Below are 6,000 nucleotides of genomic sequence, written 5' to 3'. Positions count from 1 at the left end.
CTAGAGCAGCTGAAGTCGAAGCCAGAAAGCGCAAGACTAAAGCCACCACTGATGATGCTCCCCCAACCAGGAAAAGAAAAATAAAGAAGAGAGGCCGGGCTGCTTCCACAGAGCCCCTTGTTGTCGAGCCGATCTCAGTGGCTCGTCCTGCGTCTGAACATCGTGAACGTCGTTTGTTAGTTCATGAGCCTGCTTCCACAGAGGCTCCTGAAGCTGAAGAGAATCTAGCTGTTGACCCCACCATAGCTGAAGACATTGGTCCACACGACAATGTTGAAGATGATGAAGTCCTTCCTCAGATCGAGCACAATTTGGTATCATCGCCTGTTCTCACGAACAGCGAACTCATCAGCATTGGTCGTCCATTGACGCCAATTGCTCAGGATGACTCATGGGCTGATCACCCTCAAGAATCCCCTCGTGCTGAAGAAACACCAGTCACTCCCCCACCACAGGTCACCACTCCGGTGATTGACAGTGAAGACTTTGAGGCCCAACTAACTCCATCTCCACAGGCGTCGCCAGCATTTCGCAGGCTTCGCAAAGGATCAAGGCCACATGTCACATTGTCAAGTGTTCCAGAAGGAGAAGAGCGCCAATCCGTTTCACGCGAAGTCTTTCCTGAAGCCTCTCCTACTGCGAACATCCCTGAATCTGAAGCCAAAATGGCTGAAGATATTCCGGCTGCATCAGCCGATGACCATGAAGAAGAACCAAGAGAAGAAGAACGTTTTGGTACACCCCGTCCAACCCTGAAGTTTTTCTCGAGGAGAACGTGTCCGACCCTCTAGCTCCTGAAGTGGAGGTTACCAATACTGAGGCGGCCACCAACATCAATACTGAAGCCAATGACGTTGTCATGGCTGAAGCTAATGTGGCGCCTGAAGCTAATGTGGTGCCAGAAGTGAATGCATCTGAAGCCAATGCAGCACCCTAAGCAAATACACTGCCTGAAGCCAATGCCTCTGCTCCTGTACCTCCTCCAAGGCCACACACCATCGAGCAAGCATATGATTGTGGACAGCTTGTTACCGTCTGCTGGCCAATCCTGGTTCCTCCGCCTGCTCCCGGACCTCAGTTTGCCTATCATGTGGAGCACAGTCCTCATGTCCAGAAGCCAAAGCCAAGGCTACCACGGTTTCCAGGTATTGCAACTTCACCAGGATCATTTAATCTGAATGGATTCAAGGCACACAACACATTCTTCGACAGTGACAAGAACCCCTACACAAGGCCAATAATCTCTTCTGACCGATTCTGGAGTTATCAGCAGCGAAGCTATTATTCATGCATCTTATACAATAAGGGACGCATCTTTCCTCATATGCATCTTGATTGTGAAGCCATTGTTGGAATGCCATGCCTTGAAGAAGCCCTTGACTGCTTTCGTGATGCGGGTCTGCTCAACTTTGTGAATGCAAAGGAACACTGGAATGAAGAACTTCTGCTTCAATTCTATGCTACCCTCCACATTCGTGGATACAACAGGGATCCGAAGACTTGGATCCTTGAGTGGATGACAGGCGATGTTCATCATGAAGCTAAAGCCCAAGACATCATTGAGCTCACAGCCCTGCCCACTCCTGGCGAATATTATGAACCAGGTTGTCAACAACACCAGAATGCTTTGGAGAGCATTTTCCAGAAGCCAGAACCCAACACGAGCCAAATGTTGAGCATGATGAAGCCTTTGCCTCACGACGCTGAATACCCAACCGAATTCTTTGTTGAAGACCTAGAGTATCTGCCCCGCACCATTTACCATATCATCAGAAAAACTCTATGGCCTGTCAAAGGACATTCATCTGCAGCGAAGCTTGAAGGAGCAATAAAGACTTTGGTTTTCTATATCTTCAATGGCATAAGCTTCAATGCTCAAGACTTCTTCATCAGGCAGTTGGCTGCATCTGGCTCCGACATTTTTGGTCTGAAGTTCTATGCTCCATGGGTCATGCGCCTTATCAAGCTTCACTCTGCCTTCAACTATCAGCCATCTGCGCGCAATCATCTTGTATTCTTGCCAGAGGTTGATCTATCTGTTGAAGCTATTTACCCAGAGCCTGCTAAGGATCCAATCTATCTTCACAATGTTGATCGTCAAAGCTTCACCCAGCCCATTGAAGGAGTTCAGGCAGTCTCTCGTGTTTATCCCTTGGCTGGCAACACACGTGCCCCTCGCGCCCAAACTGAAGCAACTGGAAGCACCATTACACAAAGGCCTCGGAAGCGATCTCGTGTTCTCAATGACCGAAAGCCTCTCGTCGCGCTACATCAGAAACAGGATAAGCATCATGACTGGCTTAAGCATTAGATGCAAAGCCTCTTGGTGGACGTCAATTGCATTCGCAATCTTGCCACCAAGAATGCCTTTGTTACACATGAAACCTGTCGGAGGTATTGGAAGAGTTTGACTTTGCTCACTGCTGAAGAAGATCTTCAAGACGATGGCTTCAGAGAAAGATTCAAGTTTGACTCCACTCCTCCAACGAATGCTCACTTGCGTCGGACTCCCTCCCTTGAAGACTCTGACTATTCTTCCTCAGCTGCAACGGTGAATGACAGAGTTATCGATGATCAAGATGATGTCACTTCACCACCTCCACCTTCAACGCGTCTCGATAGTGCACCAAGTTCTTCTGCACCACCGGACCTCAACGACGACCCTGCTGCTTCGCCTACACCTCATGGGAACGAGTAGAAGCTCTATGTCTTCAAACCTTTTTGGTCATTACTGACAAAAGGGGGAGAAGCATATGAGTTGATAGTCTTCAAGCGGGTCCATATGGGTGGTTGCTTTACTTTTTGCTACTTTTGCCAAGTGCTTACAACTCTCTCTTTTGGAACATTTGGTTCGTTTTGAGTTGTAACACTTAAACTTGATGGTCATCTGCTACTTTTTCGACACTATGTGATGCGATGATAAATTCCGCATGTGCGACGATAAATTCCGCACGAAGTCATTTGGCAGACGTCCATATTCCATTATGCATGTCATTATCTTCGATATATCCTTTCATGCATGCTGAATTGTCTTCATAAGTAAAAGAGGAGCTCTGCAAGTACAACCTGCCATGTGCATTTGCATTCAAAAGCAAATACTTATATGCACATCTTCAGGGGGAGCTTTCCTACTACTTACGAAGACAATACTTAAATCCTTTACAATTTCACATACCTTTATCCCCATTGAAAACTTCAACCAGTTTGTCATCAATCACCAAAAAGGGGGAGATTGTAAGTGCATCTAGTGCCACCCCTAGTTGGTTTTGGAGTATTGACGACAAACCTGGTTGAGGGACTAATGTGTTTGTGAGAATTGCAGGATAACACAGGTAGAAGTCCCTCATTGATTCGGTTTACCTACCGGAGATGACCCCTAAAAATGTATAAAGACATTGAAGACAAAGGTGGTATGTGAAGGTATTCACATTGAAGACTATGGCAAGAGAAGACATTGTGTGAAGACTATGGAGCGCGAAGACTTAGTTGTTTCGTTGTTTCGTTTTCTTCTTTGTTGAGTCATAGGAACCACCGTACTGTTAAGTGGGGTCCAAGTGAACCAGTCAGAATGACTGAAGTGATGCTTAACCAAAATCCTATGTCTTCGAGCAAAGACAATGAGAGCAAATCTTATCCAGAGCTGGATAAGTCAGCTTCGCTTGTAGCTCAAGTAAAGTTGTCGTGTGTGTTTGAAATCTGACCGTTGGAACACGTGTCAGTTCCTTAGTGACCCAGGGTCATTTCGGACAAATTAGGTCGGGTTGCCTAGTGGCTATAAATAGCCCACCGCTACACCATAAATTGGTTGGCTGCTCAGAGTTAGTGCACGGCTTTTGTCGTTTGAGAGCAACCCACCTCGAAGCCTTTGAGAGAGAAATCATTGCGAGGACAAAGCCCTAAACACCCAGAGCCAAAGAGTGTTAGGCATCACTTAAGTCTTCTTGTCTGTGTGATCTGAAGACTTATTACACTTGAGGACTGTGAATCCTCCAGCTGGTTAGGCGTCGCGTTCTAAGCATCCAAGATTCATTGTGGATCGCCGGTGAACGAAGTCTGTGAAGGTTTGGAAGTCTACCTTGAAGACTTACCAGAGTGATTTGGCGAGGACTGGGTGTCCTTATCTCAAGGGGAATAAGGTGAAGACACGGTCTTCTGAGTTAAATATCAGCCTCCCTAACCAGATGTACAGTTGTCACAGCAACTGGAATTGGTCCAACTAATCATTGTCTTCAACAAGCAACTGGTTCTATCATTTCCATCTCTTTATTTACAGTTGGTCCTTGTGAAGTCATTGCCTGTTTGCATTATCTTTTGTCTTCACTGAGTGACTGCTTGTTCTGATTGGCTTCATACTATCTTCCATCCTGATCTATACTGCCTAGCTGCTATTAGTCGTTGTGCTTTCATTTCATAGAATACTTGACTATGGCTTGCCTAGTGTAGTCTACCTTCCGCTGCATGGTAATAGGTTTATTTCTATCGTTTGTCTTCGAAACTTCCATGTTTTGAAGACTTCCATAAAAATCGCCTATTCACACCCCCTCTAGTCGATCACTAGCACTTTCAGAAACGGAAGTGTACGTGATGATTCCACCCTAGGCTTGCCAAAGTGGACCCCCTCTTGATAGTACGGTGACTCCTACGAAACTAGTCCACCAAACAAGAAACGAAAGAGCTACACCGTCTTGAAGAACACTCTGAGGGGAAAGAAATCGTCTTGAGCCAAAGGATGAATCTCTGAAATGATCAAAGCACACAGTTAGTCCGCAAACATGTTGTCATCAATCACCAAAACTACATCAAGAGAGATATGCCTTAACACCCGGCTGTCGACTCAGGAGACTGAAACAAGAAAATTGAATCCAAACTCCAGTTGAGCATGTCTGACGCAGAGAAACTGAAGACCAGTTTTAATGTAGAGAAAAAAGTCTTGGGCCGATGAGAAGACTGCCCTAATGCACGTGCTGAAACGGCCGAGGCGGCTCTGAAAGAAGTTACCACTGAACTCACCGGTTTAAAGAACTGTGTGTCTCAGATGGTTTCTGCAATATTCGGTGAGTCACCTTATTATTTACTTAAAGTCTATATTTGTGACCATAATGTAAGCCGCCTGCTTAACTTATTGGAAATACCTCACAGGTACCCAGAGCAGCAATCTGATTCAAGATAGTCTGATAAAGCTCAAGGCGGTTTTACACTCTTGTGGAGCAATTGTACACTGGAGCTCAGCGGGCTCTTGCCATTATCTCTCTAGCAAACCAAGGACCAAACTTAATTGAGTGATGTCTTGAAGAAGCTGTCCATCTTACCCGCCAGGTTTCAGGAAGTTACGTGTTCCTGTGCGAGAGCTGGAGCCATAACTGCTTTGAGCCGCTCCAAAGCCTGGGTACCGGAGTTAGACCCGGCGGACGTAGCCAAGGGGTACCCCAGTTTTAAGGAAGATGGAAGTCCTTTCAATCAAGAAGATTTTGCTGCTTGTGTGAAAGAGATTCGTCCTCATGCCACCATCATTGCTGAAGAAACCAATCTCACAAAGTATCAGCCGGGTTTTGATGCAGAAAATAAGAAGATGGCCACTCCTTCATATAAAGTGACTGACTTAATCCCGCTAGCTCGGCCGCACACTTTTGCCCTGGAAATTGACCCGTCTGGTCTGATTGATGATGAGGCTGAGTTCGTCGCCCTTGATGGCTTTGACTGGTCCAAACCCCACTTCTAGACGATGGAGGAGGACGAACCAGCAAGGGATAGTCACAACCATCCAGTCAACCCGCCCAGGATTCATGAACTGGTGCCAGTCTATCATCTGCTATGTGTGAGAGTAAAAACAATATTATCTTTTTTGGGCTCCAAGCGCCTTGTAATAGGCTAGCTTAAAACTTCATGTTCTGCTTATGCCATCGTGCATATTGTGGTGCGTAGAACACTTTTGTCCGTCATATGAAGATATGCTTTATATCTCTTACAATATTAGTAGTGTTGAATCTGTTCCTGCATGAA

Source organism: Triticum urartu, chromosome 3A, assembly GCF_056163025.1.
Source record: "Triticum urartu cultivar PI428250 chromosome 3A, HENAU_Tu73, whole genome shotgun sequence".
Taxonomy (NCBI): Eukaryota; Viridiplantae; Streptophyta; class Magnoliopsida; order Poales; family Poaceae; genus Triticum; species Triticum urartu.
The sequence above is the reverse complement of the archived record's forward strand: the minus strand, read 5'-3'. Positions refer to the sequence as shown.